Below are 21,175 nucleotides of genomic sequence, written 5' to 3'. Positions count from 1 at the left end.
GGAAGCAAGTCCAGAAGTCTCGTTTTCCCCAGTGTTTCTGAGCTCTGCGTGGGTGCTGGCTGCACAGAGTTGACTGAGAAAGCATCCAGCCTGCAGAGGGGAAACAGGTAGCAAAGCAGCGATTAAGGCAGGGTGATAAACACCCTGAAGAGGCAGTGCCCACCCACAGATGTTCAAAGGTGGTCTCGCTGTCCCCCAGTGCATTCAGGACCTCCGAGGTAAGTGTCCTTTCTCTCTGGGCTGCATCCTGCCCACCCCAGCAAGTCAGTACCTTGGATTTACACCTCACACTCTGGGAGGGGGCCACCCCTTTGCTCAGACCTGGTGAATTGTTACTTGGCTCTGCATGCGGCTTTTGTCTCTGCTTGACCCTTCCGCCACTCTGACTGTTCAGCTTTGTCCATCCTGTATTTTCCCGAGGAGGTTCTTACAGTCAGTTTGCAGGGGGTGATGATGGACACACATGAGACACACAGAGAGTCTGACATAAGTCAGACTGGGGAACTCAGACCACTCCCCCCTGTAGTAGCTGATTGAAGTCGTCTAAGCCATAATAACTTTGAATGGCCAGGCACTTGCATAATGGACAGACTGTCCCTTTGTTTTTTATCTGGTTGTCACTGCTCACTGCTTGATACTGTTACATAATGCAGTGGATATTTCCCATATTCTCTTGATACAAAACAGTTCCACTGATGTGTAACATTTAGGCTGTTTGACTTATCAAAGCACAATTTCCTTCTGTGAAAATCCTTGGAATACCAAAGGAGGTCTGGACCACGGTCACAATAACGTCAGAACTCTTCTTCCCGTCTCGAATTTTACCCGAACTCTCATGGTGCTGAGACAGGGACAGTGCACACAGCAAGGGCACCGAGCTTAGAGGAACAGCGAACGTGGACTCACCACGGGTTACAAAGAGGGGCAGGATCCTGGGTCCCTACTCCATACTTACACACCATACTGTTGATGAAGAGAAATGTGCTGTTTCACAGTAAACATAGCCCTTCAGGAAATCTTGGTAGATCACGGATATGGCCTTCCTAGAAACTTCTTTGGATGTAAGTAGTTTCTTGCCAACATTGAAATTTGTTTTTGTGGGTGGGTATTTTAGGGCTTTGAAAATCAATTAATGGACCACTCAATGGATTGTTCATTCCTACTATTAAATGGATCCTACCATTCTATAACCATATGATATAATGGGAATAATTTAAGAACTTCTCTAAGACGCAGTTTCTCCTCTGTACAACAGTAGTAACAACTGCCCTGCAAGGTAGACTTGAGTGAGATGACTCCAGTAAAGTACCAAGTCTAGCTCACGTGTATACAGGCATCGGCTACAGGGCACTGTTACGACTATGCTTTGCTCATCCGATAGAGTTCTGGGTTCACAACATTCCGTTGCCAACTATAGGGGATGAGTTTGCTACACGACATTTCTCTTAAAACTGCTCCAAAGAAAACAAGGGAGGAAAGAGGAGAGGAAGGAAGGAAGGAAAGAAGGAAGGAAGGGAGGGAGGGAGGGAGGGAGGAAGGAAGGAAGGAAGGAAGGAAGGAAGGAAGGAAGGAAGGAAAAAGGGGGAAGGGAGGAAGGAAGGAAGGGAAGAAGGAAGGAAGGAAGGAAGGGAAGAAGGAAGGAAGAAGGGAGAAGGGAGGAAGGAAGGAAGAAGGAGGAAGGGAGGAAGGAAGGAAGGAAGGAAGGAAGGAAGGAAGGAAGGAAGGAAGGGAAGAAGGAAGAAAGGAAGGAAGGAAGAAGGGGGAAGGGAGGAAGGAAGGAAGAAGAAGGAAGGAAGGAAGGAAGGAAGGAAGGAAGGAAGGAAGGAAGGAAGGAAGGAAGGAAGGAAGGAAGGACAAAAAATGTGTTAGACAATAATAAGAACAGAGAGAGCATTTCAAAGTGTGTGAAAGGTCAGTGCCTGTCTCTTGAGCAGTGGGGCAGGCTGGCGATGCTGCAGGGGCGGAGCTCCGGTGGTATTTGCCCCTCCCTTCAGCTGGCAGCTGCTCCAGCCCAGGAAGTTTATAGCAGGAAATATAAGGTGCTGTTGGATCTGGGAGCTTTAGCGTCCTGGGTAGAATTGTTCCTTCTTAAAAAAAAAAAAAAGAAAAGACAAAAGTAAGAGGGTGACAATCAGCTAAGGACTATTAAGTTTCATGGCCATGATCTTATCATATTGCATCTACTCTTACCAGTTCTTAATCACCACAATGCAATAACATCTTTAAAATTTATTGAGACAATTAGAAGCAAACAGTGCTTTTGACCCTGAGCTCTTTCAAAGTTACGAGATGCTGCAAGGGATAGAGGGGCCAGGAGACTGAAGTCCTTTACAAAGAATCTGCAGCTTAATGTCCATTTGAGATTTCAAAGTGCCATGAGGAGAAGGAAACTGGATTGTGGGATCAGGAAAGCAGCACTCTGATCTCAGCTTTCCCTTTAAACTGGGAGGTGATCTTGGGGCTGCTGTGTGGCTTCACTGAGCCTTAACATGCTCATATGTAAAATGGGAATGGACCTGAGGTCCCTGCCATCTGTAAAATCAAGGTCAAGACTTGGATTATGACCCAGAAACATCTGTCAAACCCACAGGACCGAGCACCCGCTGTCCTTCAGTGGGCACTGTGTCTTCGGGAAGATTCTGTTTCTGTCTGGCTGCATCGGTGAAGGGTGGGCACAGCTGCTCCTTAGACAAGGCTTTGCTTGTTGAGCGAGGGAAATAGGGGTGCCGGGTGCATCGCAGTCTGAGGGGAGGGAAGCTCTGGCCGAGTCTAGCCACAGGCAGATGGAGAAGTCGCATCAGCAGGCTGGGTCTCCACACTCAGCCTTCCGTGGATGCAATGCCTCCATCGCTCGCCTTCGCAGGACTCGACGATGACTCCCACAGCGTCCTCCTTCTTTGGGAGGCCGCCTTATGCAAGCACATGGGCCATGGGCCAGCTCCGTGACCTTGAGCAGGTTTTCCTACCTCTATAAACATCTATTGCTTCATATACGGAGTGAAAGGAATAATGATTATCGGCCTTACAGGCGCTTAAATCATCATATGGCTCGTAGTAAAAACTCAAAAATCTCATCTTTCATTATCGTCATTATCCATATAATACGGGAGCTGTGCATGAACAGGGATGCCTAACCGTGGTGGAGTCACAGGGGGGAGCTGGCTAGAGAAGCAGGGGCCAAACGCTTGGGAAGAGGCCACCCAGGCAAGGGTAGCAGCCTGTGCAAGGCGGGAGGGCAGGATAAGAGTGTGTTGAGGGCTCCCCAAGTCCTTCCAACACTGGCGCTTAGGATATGTGCTGAAGACACAGGAAAGGAAGAGGCAGAGAAAATGGTGCAGGGTCAGGTCTAGACAGGTTTTGGTTGCCACATTTTTCAAGTCACACTGTTCCTTCCGCTTATTTGCTGCGAATCAGGAGGCACCTCCAGCAGTCAAGTTCTCGGCTGCCCCCGACCTGCCTTTCAGCGTTCCAGGGTCACTCTTAGCCCCTGAGGCTCAGTCCACCACCAGCAACACTCAGCTTCTTTATGAGGTGGTAACGCTGCATGTTGAGATCATGTGGAGAGAGTTGGGGTTATACAAATACAGATATTTTAAATTAAATGTTGCTTCATGCCACCAAATATTATATTAAAAATAGCCCTGGCCATCCGGCCAGTGTGGCTCAGTGGTTGAGCATTGACCCAGGCACCAAGAGGTCGCCGGTCTGATTCCAGGTCAGGACACATGTCCAGGTTGTGAGCCCAGTCCCCAGTGGCGGGGGTGGGGGGGGTGCAGAAGCCAGTTGATGGATGTTCTCTCTCATCAATGTTTCTCTCTCTCTCCCTCTCCATTCCTCTCTCTCTAAAATCAATAAAGGAAAAAAAATTGCCCTGGCCAGTTTGGCTTAGTGGTTAGAGGATTGGCCCTTGGACCAAAGAGTTGCAAGTTTGATTCTCGTCAAGGGCAAGTACCTTGGTTGCAGTTTGGTCTCTGGCTGGGGTCATGTAAGAGGCAACCAATCGATATGTCTCTCTCACATCAATGTTTCTCTCTCTCTCTTTCTCTATCCCTCCCTCCGACTCTATCTGAAAGTAAATAAAAAAATACCCTTGGGTGAGGATTTAAAAAATAAATAAATACATAAAATTTGCATCCCACCATCTAGACATTTTATCCATATAATAGATGCAGATATTTGCAAAGACAGTAAAAATAACACTAATGCTATGATAGTAACAATCTTTTGAACATTTACCATGTGCCACTAAACACTATGTATATGGTCCCATTTACCCTTCACAACAACTTTGTAAATCTTGCTGCTCTTCCCACTTATAGATAAGATCATCGAGCCTTAGGATGGTTGAGGAAATGGTCCACTGTCATAAATGTACAAATAAGGCAGGTGGGACTTGAATCGGGGTCAAATGAGTCTGTTGGTTTGGACATACACAGGAAGCAGTAAGATTGGGGAACCTTGCTTTCCTGGAAAAATATGCAGAAAATATGTATTTAAAGAGAGAGAGAGGCAAAATGCACGAGGGGCACATTCAAACACCCAGACGTTTGTAAAATCGATAACAGCTAGCTGGGTAAATTCTACCTTGTGGATTCTTCTCTCACTCTTCACCTCATCGTACCCTGCATGTTGGCAGATAACCACAGCAATAAGGAAAGAGAGAGGCGTTATACTCACAGCAGACTTCAAGGTAGACGCACAATTTCTATGTTATGAGGAGAAGGTGGAGACTTAGACGAGGCACTTCTCAAGGTCACACGGTTGGCCAGCCACTGACCTTGGGTCTGAACCCTGCCCATGACTTTCCACTGCAGCGATGCTGCTGCTTCTCAAAAGTCACCTTGGTCACAAACGACTGACTCCTTTCTCATGGCCCAGCACCTCTGTTTCTCCAATCCCCCAATTTTTATTTGAATACCGGCTCCACCCTGCTGAAAGCCAATACCACCATTTGTCAAATGGGAGAATTAAATTCTTTGCTAACACTTAACACTCCATTCAGGTCCGCTCAGCTACCCACCCAGGGGCGAAGCAAGACACCTATAATTATCTCTTTATTGTTTGCTCATTTTATGGGCCCCTCGCCGCCCTCCCTCCTGCCGTCAGGAATTCTCATCTCGGAGGCTCCTTTGTGGCCGCCTGGGCAGCGGCTCAGTTTCTGAACATCTGGCCGGTTTCAATCCGGGAGGCTGGGACACAGTCAGAGTCAGCGTTGCGGGGTACCTGGGTTCAGATTGCAGATGCGGTAACAGCAACCCGAGGGCCTCTGCTTTCTTTTGCTCAGGCAACACTAGAGCGATGCTACCAAGTGTGTGTGTGTGTGTGTGTGTGTGTGTGTGTGTGTGTGTGTGTGAGGGAGCCAGGAACACAGAGCCGACCAGCCAGCTTCATACACGGGGCGAGGCGGCTGCTGCGTCCCTCAACACAATTCCACTTAGACTGCAAGACAGGAACATGCAAACAGGTTGGCGGGGCCTCGGGGAGCAAGACTTGGGCCTCCAAAGCAGGGGACACGTGTCTGTTCTCCAGAGGGGATAGCAGTCAGAAGTTCTGTCGTTCGGAGAGTGCTTCGTAATTAAAATGTTATCGCGCGTGGAGATGGAGGAGCAGGGACTCGCACCGAAGGTGCTCACGTTGGCTCTTCCCAGTTGTAAGCGGGGTGCACTTGGCCGGTGGCTTCCCCTTTCGGGATCTCATTTTCCTGGGGATGAGAGAGGCGACTGCTGCCTTCCATTCGGGTTTTGTAAGGACTGACTGAGATAAGGAAGAAGAGGCGTCGGGAACCTGCTATGCAGAAATGCCAAGAGTTTGCTATTAGTATTTCATGTGTCCTTGACCAACAGCCTGCAAAGAAGACAGAGTAGGTAGGACTTCTACTGGAAGCAGGGGAAAACGGAAGCTCAAAGCGGTTAAGAAGTCGATCGTAGAAGAAGGTGGAAACCCAGCCTGGCTGCTTCCCTTCAGTAATTCTTCACCCTCTCATTCAGTCCTTCACTCGACGTGCGTGCAGCCCTTGCGGTGCCAGCCACACTGGTAGGGACACAGATCCCTCTTGACCCGGAGTCTCCGAAGATGTATCAGAGGGTAATGATTGCTGCCAAAGACTGAATAAGACACTGGCTTGGAGGAAGCTGGAAGTGATTTTGGTGGTGTGGATGGGGGAAGTTTTCAATTAACATCAGGCTTTTTCTACTAAGCCAAAGATTGTCAAACGTGTTTAAGTGATAGAGCAACTGGAAGTCATGAAGTTTTACTGTTCTTTGGGAAACATCTTGAACTAGTGATCTAGTCAATGAATTGAGGGGACATTACGAAATTTATGTCATACTTGGAAAGTTTAATGAATAAAATTCCAGTCTTGGAGTTAAACGCTCTGGAGTCGAAGTCTGTTCCATCTCTCACTGGCTGTGTGACTTTGAGTGGATTATTAACCTCTCTGAATCTGTTTGCAGCTCTTTTAAATGGGAGATCAGTCAGACCTCCCACTGCAGTCAAATGAGATGATGCAGCTCTTACCAGTTACCTTTGAGTGTAGCCCCCCCGCCCCAGAAGACAGACTGACATTCTGCTCACACCAACATGAGAAACGGCTCCATTTTTTAAAAAATTTTTTTTTTAAATTTAAAAAACGTTGTTTTAAGTGTTTCTGGTGATTGTGCTTGAGGAAGGAGAATAGGCAACAAAGTACTGGGGCTGAAACTCCATCCTGCCCAGCCACAGGTGATGCTGGTATTGGCCACTCTTTGGGCCCATGAGCTGTGATTATACTAAAACCACTATGCGATGAATTGTTAAATGGTGTTTATTAAATGCTTATACTGTGTTAAACACTGTCACCGAGACCTCAGAAACGAGCGATTAAGCCAGGCAAGGCCCATCGTACCCTAGATCTTATATTTTAGCGGAGTGACAGATCACAAACAAGCAAACACGGTAAGTTAAAACAGGAGCATATGCTAGAAAGGTGGGAATGATCGTACTACTAAGATGGTAGTAATAGTGATAATGACAGCCGGCAGGAGAGGGCTAACGAACAGGCAGCTGTGTGATTATGTGCATGCCCTCGTCACGTCTTTTGTCATGGAACCACTGTTAGCATCTCCTGGACTAGTTAGATGGGGGCGGGGGCGCTTGCCACCCATTGCTCCTCCTTTCAAACGAACAGTCTCCAAGTGCATCGGCGTGCCTGCCCCTGACATCCGCGGGGCCCAGGACAGGAGGACAAATAGAGACCCACATACCGTCTGTCTAAATATTTAAATGTTACAAACCAAGCTTGTAAATTTTTAAATCTGTCCTCCTACCTTGACAAATATAATGTCATAACAATCTGGAAGGCCAGGTTTGGAGTTAGAATTCTCAGACTTTGGGACTTTTCTGCCTGAAGGTGGTAGCCTGGGGAGAATCAGCCCCCTGAGAACCACTCTCCTTCTTGACCCACCCCCACAAAAAGAAGGGGCTTCGCAGGAAAGGTGACCACCCCGTCCACCCCGACAAATAGTCATCCCTTGGACACCCCTTGATGAGGGTCATGGGAAGGACGGACCAGACGTTTCAGACTTCTGGGTATTCAGGGAATAAAGACACAATACGCAGAGATCTAATGTCTGAGTCCTTCCAACCTTGACACTGCATGGTTTGGTTTCCAGCACTGGAATTTGGATGGTCTGAAACCTTTAAAATATTGATATTATGTTCTGCATGTACAAGAGGTTTTGTCTAGAAAGAAGCGTGTCTTGTGGGAAATTCTAAACGATGGCATTGGAGAACACACAATTGGGAAATATTGCACAGACATGTCTTGACAATAACATTAGTAATTGATCACATAAGGCTCTAGGATCTAAACAAACGTCAGACATCAGAGCAGGTAAGAATAACCCGCCTCAGAATTATGGGCAACACATTTCCCTTCCTTGGACTTGTTTCCCATGTGAAAATTACACCTTTTGGGTTCTGAGTTCCTTCCTAGCACGTCCCTCAGTTATTTCATGTGATCGTCCCGGGGGTGTCTCTCCAGGAGAAAGCGAGGCTTAACAACAGCCAAGGGTCTGCACAATGAGATGTTTACCAAGGGCAATAATTGCATATTATATTCTAGTCCTGTATAGTTGATGTAAAGGTTTCTGGATGAATTGTCGCGTTGAATTTTCATCCCCAGCCTGTGACACTGGTCTCGTGTTTCTCCATTTCCCACTGAAGCAAATGAAGGTGGGAGAAGATAAGTGAATTACTCTCAACGTCTCCGCCTCTGAGTGGCGGATCCAGGTCTCAAATCCCTATCCTGGCCTTTAATTTGAAAGTTGGGTGTGCAGGTTTTTAAACCAGTGCATTTGGGAAAGATGGACTTGCAGGTGTGAAACCCATTATTTGTGAAGGAAGAGAGGGATCAAACCAGTAGGCAGAAGCGGGTCTCTTATGACTCATTAGTCCCCTTCAGGAGGACCTTTACTGCAGACGGGTCAGTATTATTGCAGCTGCCGCCAGGCTGACACACAGGAACACACGTGCCCTTGCCACATCATTGTCCCGCTTTGTCCGGGACACCCAGGCTGCGGAGTGATGCGGCCAACGGGACACGCTCCCTGCACATATGTTGTAAAATGCATGAAAGCTGACAGCGTGTCTCTGAGCTCCGCTTCTGTTTCCATCCCTGAAACAGGTTGTGTGTGCAGCCTGGCCCGTTGCCCACAGCGTCCTACCTGCCGCACGGGGAGAGGCTGAGTCTGTGCGCAGAAGAAAAGGAGGCTCAGTTTTCCAGATAGCTTTTCTGTGCACATGCCCTGAGAACACGGGCAGAGGACACAAATGTTCCAATAAATAAGGACCAAAGGTGAGTGGGAAAAGTAATAGAGTGAGAGGTATTGTGTGAAAAATTAAACATGCAAAGCATTCCTAAGACAACAAACCAAAATGTAGATTCACTGGGAATGCAGCAGATAAGACAGTAAATTAATACAAGAGAGAAAAAAGAGCACTAAATTAACCCAGTGAAAACACATTGTAGGGATAGGTATTGCTGAGTTCATCCACAAATGATGGTGGCAGTGATGTATCTGTGTCCTACACACTGCTAAACATATATACGCACACAAACTGGCGTGTGTCAGTGTTTGAGACATGGTAGGTATTTAACTGCAGCACAGTAGCTTCCATAATCAGAATCATCATCATCCGTTTATATTTCCATCTTTAACGCTTAACGTAGGATCTTTAGTACATTTGGAATATACTTGTTAGAATTTTTAAAATCAAATTTAATGGGGCAGAATTTACATGCAATGAAACACACTTATTTCAAGTGTATATTCAGTTAGTTTTGATAATTCTATGCATTCATGTAGTCACCACCACAATAAAAACAGAGAAAAATTCTCATATCCAAAAATGTTTTTTGTTGTCCCTTTGAACAATACTCCTCAACTCTTAGCCCAAGCAACTACTGCTTTGCTTTCTGTCACTATACTGTAGTGTGTATTTGTCATTTCCTTTGTTTTTCACTGACTTTGGGTTAATCCAGCTCTTTTTTTTTAATATATATATATATATATATATATATATAATTTTTTTAATATATATATATATATATATATATATATATATTATTGATTTGAGAGAGAGAGAAAAGGAGAGGAAGAGAGAGATAGAAACATCGATGGGAAAGAACATTGATTGTCCACCTCCTACGTGCCCCCCACTGGGGATTGGGCCCACAACCTGGGCAGGTGCCCTGACCGGGAATTGAACTGGCAACCTCTTGGTGCGTGGGTTGATGCTGAACCACTGAGCTACACTGGCTGGGCTCATGCAGTTCTTTAATGTGTGGTTTAGATAGTTGACTTCAGGGCTTTCTTCTCTTCTTCTACGACTGCCATTTAGGGTTAATGTTTTCCTTTGGAGTGCTGCTTTAGCTGCATCTCAAAACTTGAAGTAATTTTCATCCAGTTTAAAATATCTCATTTTTCTTCTTCTTTCTTTTCTGATCCATGGTTTATTTAATAATGTATTATTTATTTCCCAAACATGTGGAAAATTTCAAGATATCTTTCTGATAAGTTCTATTTTATTGCTGCTGTGGTCAAATAGTATGCTTTGTGTGATTTCAATTGTTTAAAATTTATTAAAGCTTCATTTAAGGCTGAAAACATCAGGTTAAAACAGTGTATACTATTTTAAAAAATCTTAAGATGTAGATCTCATGTAAGTGTTCTTAGCATAATAAAGTAAAATAAACAAGTAAATAAGAAAATATAATTTATATTTACTCATATACTTGCCAATTTTAGCATTCTTTATTATTTTATTAAATTAATTTTTTTTATTACAAGTGTCCCTCCTTTTCCCCCCATTGACACCCTCCTCCCCACTCCTGCCTTGCCCCCACCTTTACCACATTGTTATCTGAGTCCATTGGTTGTGAATATATGCATATGCATTCTTTGGTTAATCTCTTCCTAACCCCCACCCCCACCCCCTTTTCCTCTGAGGTTTGCCCGTCTGTTCCCTACTTCCATGACTCTGGATCTATTTTGGTCAACAGCTTATTTTGTTCATGATGTTCCATAAATAAGTGAGATCATGTGGTACTTGTCTTTCTCTGACTGGCTTATTTTGCTTAGCAGAATACTCTTCATGTCCTCCCATGTTGTCTCAAATGGTAAGAGGTCTTTCTTTGTTGCAGCTGCATAGTATTCCATTGTGTAAATGTATAACAGCTTTTTTATTCTTTTGTGTTGATCCAACTTTCCTTTTGGTAGGTATTTCAGTTCTTCCTGAAGAAATTTCTTAAAAATTTTTTTGTAGGCCATATCTATTGACAATTCCTGCAACCTTTATCTAAAAATGTCTTTATTTTTTCCTAAGTTTTCAAAAATATATATTTTTTATGCTTAATATTAAATTATTGGTTGTATTTTTCTTTCAGCATTGTAAGGGTTGTAAGTTATTTTTTGTGGCTTACACAGTGTTAAATAATAAGCCTTTACTCATTCTCATCTCTTTTCCTCTGTGAATGTCTTTTCTTTTATGGAGGATTTCAGCAATTTGATTATGATTTGTGATGGTGTGATTTTCATTCGGTTGTCCTTCTTGGCAATTGCAGAACTTCTTGAATCTGTGGTTTTTCTTTTTAACATTTTAACAAATTTGAAAATTTCTAGCCATTATTTTTATAACTACATTATCTGTTGTTTGTATGGAAAATAATACAGTGACAAATAATAATGTTAGAATAAGTTCTGAACATCTGATACCAGAGAAATACAAAGGATCATCGAAACTACTATGAACATTTATATGACAACAAAGTGGACAATCTAGTTGAAATGGACAAATTTCTAGAAGCACACAGCCTCCCAAAACTGAACAAGGAAGAGATAGAAAACTTGGACAGACTAATAACAACAAAGGAAATTGAAGTTGTAATCAAGAAACTCCCAGCAAACAAAAGCCCAGGCCCAGATGGCTTCACAGGGAAGTTTTACTGAACATTCAAAGAAGACCCAATACTCATTCTCCTCAAACTATTTCAAAAAATCCAAGAAGACAGAATACTTCCAAACTCATTTTATGAGGCCAGTATAATCCTAATTCCAAAACCGGATAAAGACACTACAAAGAAAGAAAACTACAGACGAATATCCATGATGAACACAGATGCCAATATCCTTAACAAAATATTAGCAAATCGGATCCAGCAATACATCATAAATTTATTCATCATGACCAAGTGGGTTTCATCCCAGGCATGCAAGGGTGGTACAATATTCACAAATTAACAAATGTGATACACCACATAAACAAAAGGAAAGAGAAAAACCATATGATCATATCAATAGATGCTGAAAAAACATTTGACAAAATCCAGCACCCATTTCTGATAAAAACACTCAGCAATGTGGGAATAGAGGGATCATATCCCAACATAATAAAGGCCATATATGAAAAACCTACAGCCAATATCATACTCAATGGGCAAAAACTAAAAGCATTTCCCTTAAGAACGGGAACAAGACAGGGATGCCCACTTTTGCCACTCTTATTTAACATAGTACTAAAAGTCTTAGCCACAGCAATTAGACATGAAGGAAAAATAAAGAGGATCCAAATTGGAAAGGAGGAAGTGAAACTGTCATTATTTGCAGATGACATGATATTGTATATTGAAAACCCTAAAGACTCCATCAAAAATCTATTAGACTTAATAAACGAATTTGGCAAAGTAGCAGGATACAAAATTAACGTCAAGAAATTAACAGCATGCTTATACACCAATGGTGAAATCACAGAAAGAGAAACTAAAAAGACAATCCCATTTATCATTGCAACAAAAAAATTAAATTACTTAGGAATAAACTTAACCAAAGAAGTAAAGGACCTCTTCACAGAAAACTACAGGTCATTGAAAAAAAAAAAAATAGAGGAAGATATAAAAAAGTGGAAGCACATACCTTATTCATGGATTGGAAGAATTAACATCATTAAAATGTCCATGCTACCCAAAGCAATCTATAGATTCAATGCAATCCCATCAACATACCAACAACATACTTCACAGAACTAGAATAAACACTCCAAAAGTTTATATGGAACCAAAAAAGACCCCAAATAGCCACAGAAATCTTGAAAAAGAAGAACAAAGTAGGAGGGATCACATTACCAGATTTCAGGTTATACTACAAAACCACTGTAATCAAAACAGACTGGTACTGGAACAAGAACAGGCAGATAGATCAATGGAACAGAATAGAGAACTCAAAAATTGACCCAAGACAATATGCTCAATTAATATTTGACAAAGATGGCAAGAGCATACAGTGGAGTCAAGACAGTCTCTTCAATAAATGAAGTTGGGAAAATTGGACAGCTACTTATAAAATATAAAGCTAGACCACCAACTTACACCATACAAGAGAATAAACTCAAAATGGATAAAAGACTTAAATGTGACTCATGAATCCATAAAAATCCTAGAAGAAAATGCAGGCAACAAAATTTCAGACATCATACACAGCAGAATTTTCACTGAAACAACACCTAAGGCAAGAAAAACAAAGGTAAAAATGAACATGTGGGACTACATCAAACTAAAAAGTTTCTGCACAGCAAAAGAAACAACCATCAAAATGTAAAGGAATCCCACTATGGGAGACCATAATTGCCAATGATGCATCAGATAAGGGGTTAATTTCCAAAATATATAGAGTGCTCATACAACTCAACAAAAAGAAGACAAAGAACCCAATTAGAAAACGAGCAGAGGACCTAAATTGACACCACTCCAAAAAGGACATACAAAAGGCCAAGCGACATATGAAGAAATGCTCAATGTTACTAATCATCAGAGAGATACAAATTAAAACAACTATGAGGTATCACCTGACACCTGTCAGAATGGCCACCATCAACAAATCATCAAACAACAAGTGTTGGCGAGGGTGTGGAGAAAAGGGGACTCTAGTACACTGATGGTGGGAATGTAGACTGGTGCAGCCGCTGTGGAAAACACTATGGTGTTACCTCAAAAAGTTAAAAATTGAACTGCCATTTGACCCAGTGATCCCACTTCTAGGAATATACCCTACGAAACCTGAAACACCAATCAGAAAGAATATATGTACCCCTATGTTCATAGCGGCACTATTTACAATAGCTAAGATCTGGAAACAACCCAAGTGTCCATCCGTAGATGAGTGGATACAAAAGCTGTGGTACATGTACACAATGGAGTACTTTGCAGCTGTGAGAAAGAAAGATCTCTTATCCTTTGAAGTGGCATGGAGGGACCTGAAGAGTATTATGCTAAGTGAAACAAGCCAAGCAGAGAAAGACAAATATCACAGGATCTCACTTACTTGTGGAATATAATGAACTAAACAATCTGATGAACAATATTAACACAGAAACATGGAGGTGGCGTACAGGCTGACAAGCCTCAGAGGATGAGGGGTTTGTGGGAGAAGAGATAAACCACAGAACTTACATGCATGTATGCATGACCAATGAATATGGACAACAAAACTGGGGATGGGGTATGGGGGAAGGGGAGGAGGGTGACAATGGGGGAAAAATGAGAAACATCTGTAACTAAAACAAATTAATAAATAAATTTAAAAAAACTGTTTTTAAGAAAAAAAAAGAAAAGAAGAAGAAGCTTTGTGTTTCATGTACTCACAACTGTAAACCTCCTTTTGCCCCACCCTGTATTATGTTACAGGGCTTTATATTCTCCCAAAGATCACTGAAACCCTGCTTTTTTTTTTTTTTTCCAGTCATTTTTTTTCCTCCATGTTTATATTATGAAAAGTATTTAAAGTTGTATCTTCAAGTTAATTGACATTCTGTTCTCCAGTGTCTAATGTGCCATCTCATTCAGTGACATTCCCATTCCAAATGTAGTATTTTTCAATTTTTAAAGTTTCACTTGGTTTCTTTTAAAATCTTCCATTTGTTTCTTCATTGTGTTTATATTTTTCTTTAACTCCTTGAGTATTTGAGTATATTTATAATGATTACTTAAAACCCTTGTCTGCTAATTATTATCTCTATCTTTTCTGGATCTTTCTCTACTGATTGACATTTCTCTTAATTATGGACCCATTTTTCTGCTTATTAGCATGTCTGACAATTTTTGAGTGAATGTGGAATATTGTATATTATGTGTTACTGAGTACCGGATCTTTTGTTGTCTTCTTTTTTTTTTTTATCCTCACCCGAGGACATTTTTCCATTTTTTGTTCAGGTAGAGTAGGAGGGGGAGAGAGGAAGAGAGAGAGAGAGAAACATCGATGTGAAGGGACACATCGAGTGGCTGCCACCTGCACGACCAACCAGGGCCGGGGACAAACTGCAACCAAGGTACATACCCTTAGCGGGAACTGAACCCGGGTCTCTCCGGACCGCAGGCCGACGCTCTAACCGCTGAACCAAACCGGCCAGGGCTTTTGTTGTCTTCTTTCAAAGACAGTTTGATTTTGTTCTGCCAGGTAGTTAAATTACTTATGGACCAAATTGACCATTTTATGACTTGTTTTTAAGTTTTACTAAAAAATATACTTTATTCTGGCAATTTTAGAGCTACTATTACATCATAATATTTCTGTATTCATTTCCAAATACTCCTGGTTTTCCTTGAGGACTCTCCACTGTGGCTGGTTAGAACGTGAACATTTATAAGATATGTGCAATATTATTCAGCTTACAGTTTCCTAGTCATTCTTCACCTGGCTTGCTGAATCTTACTGAATACACACATTTTAAAAAATTTAGTCATAGATTCAAGAGAGCTTTTATAGATATATTTGATTCTTTAAAAATTTCTACCACCTCTCTCGTGATTTATTTTGCTCACTTCAGCCATCCTAGCTTCTTTGCACTTCAGTATCAGTCTCTCCAGCTCGGTGAGAATGCCGCGTTCTCTTCGGGTGCCCCACCTTACCCTCAACTGCGAAAGTACATCCAAGTAGAAATTTGGGGCAACTGTAGGGATTATATATTTTGTTTTTCTTCTCATAGAAGATCCTTACTGTAAAACGATGGAAAAAATTTCTTTCAGGTATTTTCTGGTTTTCTCATTATTTTGGGCAGAGGGAAGGTCTGGTCCCAGTCATCCATCAAGGCTGAATGAGGAAGTTGATATACTTCCTTTTGTAAGAGTTAATGGCATTATCCAAAACCAAATGATTCAATTTTAGGGATGAAAGGATAGCACCAGCTAATAGTCAAAGGCTTTCTGTTTCTGCCTCTGTTACGAGCCAAAATATCATAGTGCACTAAGGCTTTATGATGATGTCCTCCTTTCGTTACTGTATTCAGGTCAAATCCAATTGCCAATTGAACTGCTATTACTGTTCTTTCAAGATTGTTCGAATTTAAGTTCTTCTGTCATTTGTACTCATGCCTCCACACTTCATCCATCAAATTTAAGTCAAGTAGGACTATTCTGCTCAAACATCCTGTTACCACTTCTTTAATGTTAGAATGTTCTGCCAGATTTGTTATTTCCTCTGCTAAACTGCCATGTAATTGATCAAAAAGTCCAAATATATTCATTATTTGTATTACAGCACTTAGCATAGTACTTGACTCATGACATGTCTTCCCCTATTTATTAATTGTGTAAATAAACATATTTGTAAAAGCATTTTGGTGTATAGTTATCACAATAATTTAAGTAACCATAAGGCATCTCTCTTCACCTTTGCTTTTTGTTCCAACTCACCGAGTGAAGTTCAGATCTTTATGGCTATCTGCGTATACACATGTATGCTTTGCCAACTCTACTGGATAATTACAATGTAATTGGATAATTGGATAATTGCAATGTAAGTTTTAGGTATCTGATAGTCAAATTTTACTGTCTACTATATTTGAGAAATTTTATCCAAGCCCTTACTGTAAAGTGGTGGATTCTAAATATCTTATTTCCTTCTTGTATCTTTCTTTTGAGCTCCAAACTGGGCATTTTCACTTGAATATGCCACAGATGTCTCATTTTTATTTTATAAAATATGTTTTTATTGATTTTTTAGAGAGAGAGGAAGGGAGAGAGAGATAGAAACATCGACGCGAGAAGGAAACATCGATTGGCTGCCTCCTGCGTGACCACCACTGGAGATCAACCGCAATCTGGGCATGTGCCCTGACCAGGAAATGACCTGGGACCTCTCCGTCCATGGGATGACACTCAATCCACTGAGCCACACTGGCCAGACAGGTGTCTCATTTTTAATATATTCCAAATGGGGCTCATCATTTTTTTTTCTCAATTCTGTCCTCTCTTCCTCTGTTTCTTTTTTTTCTTTTTTCTTTTTAAATCCTGTCTTTGGCTAAGATCCAAAATCCTTAGCATAGTATACAAAGTTTTTCAACATCTAGTCTCTGATGAATTCAACTTTATTGCTCATTACTCCTCTGCCCTGAACTGAAATGCTCTTATATCCCATGCCTCGCCATACATTTTACAACTTTATTTATTGTATTCATTCATTTATTTCTTTACTTATTCATTATTTTAACCTACTAAAGTGGATGTTTTCTGACATCTCCAGATACATTCCCACCCTTCCTACCTGCTCTGGGCCTTGGACTCTTCTGTATGGACTACACTAATGGGTCTCTTTGCCTCTGGTATCTGGTTGGGTTTGATCCTCGAAGGGTCCAGGGAAGAGATCAAAGTAGGAGGTGCTATAGACTGAATAAGTCCCCCTCAAATTCATATGTTGAAGCCTAAACCCTCAATGGGATTGTATTTAAAGGTAGGGATTTTAGAAGGTAATTAAGGTTAAGTGAGGTCATAAGGATGGCGTCCTAATCAGATAGAAGTGTGGCCAAAGAAGGAGAAGGAGAAAAAGAAGAAGAAGAAGAAGAAGGAGGAGGAGGAGGAGGAGGAGGAGGAGGAGGAGGAGGAGGAGGAGGAGGAGGAGGAGAAGAAGGAGGAGAAGAGATCTCTTTCTCCATGTATATGCATAGAGAAAAGATTATGTGAGAACATGATGAGAAGGTGACCACATACATGCACACCAGAGAGAGTGTTTCCTGCTGACACGTTGATCTTGGACTTCCAGTATCCATACTGTGAGAAAATAATTTCAGTTGTTTAAGTCCCCCAGTCTATGGTATTTTATTAAGGCAGCTTAAACAGACTAATACAAGACCAGACTAATAAAACTATAACATATATATTATACTAATACAGTATATATATATTCTGGAAAGGAAACATATCTGAATCAAACTCCATAACTGAAGAAATGTATATGTGTATGTAATTATATATATATATATATATATTTATTATTATTTATTTATTTATATTATATATATTATCCGTAATGCTTGGCAGTAGAGAATATTATGATAAACAAGATAGACATGCTTCCTGACCTTATATAATTCATAGTCCATTGGATAGTACTGTCATATATTTATAAATTCTTCTCACTTGGTCTACCCTATAGGTATTTATGGGGATTAGAAAAGCGAAGTCAGAAGGCTGTTACATCAGAAGTACCTGGGCTTTACCAATAATTCTGCCACTTACTGTACAATTTCTTCAGCTATAAAATAGATGAAATGAGATCACATATACCATTGAACAAATAATCATGAGTGCCTGCAAGTGCCAGACTAAATAATACAGAGCACTGAACGTGAACTGGCATATCATCACTCAGAGCGCTCATAATACAGTCAGGCAATAGAGTGACTGAAATATATTAAGAACTCAATAAACTTTACTTCTTAGTAGATTACCTTTGTAAGTGTTATTTATCTTATGATTTACATGTTTGTTTCTCCTTGTTGTTATAATTTGCAGCTTCCACTCTACCAATCCTCAAGGTCATAGACTGTTTATTCATTTCTGTATTCCTGGTAGTCTTTATAGTACCTGGTAAATGAATGAGTAAATGGGTTAAAATATCATAAGAAACACTATTATTTGATGAGTTATTTCCATGAGTAATACCAGATATCCATATCTAAATCTTTGAACCAAAACGATTGTCTAGTGAACCAGATATAAGTTCATTACTTTCTGTGAGTACGTGACTGTTGAGAACTTTACCTCCAATCCATGGACTTGCCTGAGGGGTCAAGGGAGTTTAAAAAATCTTTGGCACAATGTATATGAGCCAGTCTAGTGCTTAGCATATAGTATATGTTCCTCAAATGCTTGATGCATTGAATATAAATAAGAAAATATCATTTAGAGCCTCTATATAGTGGCCAACTTCCTTAGCCTGGAGGTAAAGAAAGGTCAGTTGTCCCAGTTGATCAGTTAGTAGTAGGAATAGAATATAGACCAGGTACCTTGATCTTTATCCCTTCATAGGAATTCTATTGCAGACAAACTATTCTCTCTTCAAATTGTCAGCATAAAATTACTCATTCCAACATTTGCACTCATCAGGTTAAAGAAATGTGTGGTCTGGAAATTTCTTAGTTATGAAGATTCTAAAAGGAGTGGTCAGTCCTAAACCAATGCCAACAGCGATGGAGGAGACAGAACACGCTGCCGATTCCCAGGGGAAACTAGTTAGTTTTCCTTGCAAAGCTTCAGTTGGTCAGAAGTGTTTAGCAATAAAGTATGGGTTTTAGAGTGACGCACACCAGGGGCCATGTCTCGTTTCCTGTCTTCTCCAAGTTGTGGCTGCCTTCCGCACCACACGGAACATCTTCATCCCTCCAGATTTTGATATAAATAGAGCATTTAGCAAAAGTCCTCAGTAAATGGCAGTGACTCCCCCAATTGGCCTCCAAATAAAAGACAGGCCCAGAATTTTGTTTAGAGAGGTAGACGGTTTAACCTAAGAGTTAAGACTTCGGAGTCAGTCAGATGAGGGTTGGAATCCCAGTTCTGCCACTTGCAACTTTGTGACTTGGGGACGTTACTTAACTTCTCCACAGCCGTCAGAACGGGCTGGGTCAGGCTGCGAGAGTGGACACAGTGATGCATTTTCCAGATCCCTTTTCAGGACTGAAGAGTTTATTTTTCCAGCTGCTGGGAAGGTTCACAGCTCTCTGTCCTGTCCAGGAATTGTCCTTGGCTGAAAGTCACCTCGCCCAACATCACAATCCCCTCCTGTGGGTAGCTTCCATTATGAGTAATTTGTTTGGGGACAGAAAGGCTGGACCTCTGTGTCCAATTTGGGATGATTGGAAGAGGCTGTTCCAGCTTCAGAGCTTCTCACAGGTCCAGCCGAACCCGTGTAGAGACCATACTAGAGTCCGCCTTCTCTCGCTGTCCGATTCCGTTCTTTCCCTGGCTCCACAGGTGTTTGTTCTGAGAACATACCCCCGGAACTGCTCTGTGTGCCAGTCTGAGTCTCAGACCATCTTTTCATGGGAGCAGACTTGCAACCAAGCAATACCCCAAACCTTAGTGGCTAAATAAAACAAGTAATTATCTGCCGCACAGGGCTTTTCTCTGTATGGTCACTGGGCGATTTAGGCTGGACATGGCTCAGCTTTTGTCCATGGCATCTGGGACAAGCTGACTCTAGTTATAAGTTCCTGTTTTAGCTCGGAGAGTGCACACCAACCCTTCCGTGCACTGGCCTGAGGCTGACCCGTGACTTTTCCACCGAGACCCCGAGCAGATTCTGAGAACCAATGTGGTCACCAAGACAAGTGGGAAAGACGGAGGCAAGCATTTCAGGGGTCAGGCTGAGACAGAAGGACCAGGACACATTTCCTATGAGTAAGACTGTTCCCATGTGACAGATGTCATCAATGGGCGGGAACAAAAAGTCAGGGTCTCAGCCAATGAGTATAAAGGGTAGTGTCTTCCTTTATAAAAGATTTTATTCTTACCACATTCAGCTATTTTGATGAACACAGTCATGAATTTTGCCATATTAGCATGTCCACCTGAACACTTATTATTTAAAGATAATAATACATACCTTTTATTTATTTATTTATTTATTTTTTTATGGATATAGACATTTTAATGACAATTTGGTGATACTGAGGGAGTTCAGAATCACAGTAATACCAATAATTTAAAAGTTGTAGTAAACATTCCTTTTCTTTAATATCTTACTGGCTATCCTCGATCCACAGACTCTGGGATTTTGCAAGTTGCCCTTCTCCCATTTCCCCTTGCCCTCCAATGGCTCATCAGGATATTTTCCTAAGCAAAGGGAGTTCCCTCTGCAAGAGTTTGGGATCAGCTCTTGTAAAAATACTTATTTTCCGCACAAACAAATACACTTGTGCAAAGATAGTGTCCAATTCGAAGCCCGTTAGCTAGCTTTCTGTCTTATGTCTCTGTCTTGTAGCTATCTGTGGATTTTTTGTTTGTTTCGGATTACAGCAGCCTGTGGTTACTTTGACTGTCTGTGCCAAGAGGGAAAGGCACAGGTACCGATCAACCCAGCGGCAATGTGGGAGAGTCCGGGCTGCTTCTCATGCCTTCCCCCCTCAGGGCGCACAGACGGATCCGGAGGGCAAACGGGCAGGCATAGATGGGAAAGGTTGCATTTGGCCAAAGATGACGGGCCCAGCTCTTCCCAGGGCTTTGGCCACTCAGGCCTCTTGCAGCCAGCCCAGGACTGAAGAGGTCAGTGTGGAAGCACACCTATAAACACCGAAGCACACCTATAAACAAACATCGCATGGCTACCTATTGAGAAGCTCTGGAAGACTGTAGCCTCACTCAAGCCAAGGCAAA

Source organism: Molossus molossus, unplaced genomic scaffold (assembly GCF_014108415.1).
Source record: "Molossus molossus isolate mMolMol1 unplaced genomic scaffold, mMolMol1.p scaffold_m16_p_16, whole genome shotgun sequence".
NCBI classification, from domain to species: domain Eukaryota; kingdom Metazoa; phylum Chordata; class Mammalia; order Chiroptera; family Molossidae; genus Molossus; species Molossus molossus.
The sequence above is the reverse complement of the archived record's forward strand: the minus strand, read 5'-3'. Positions refer to the sequence as shown.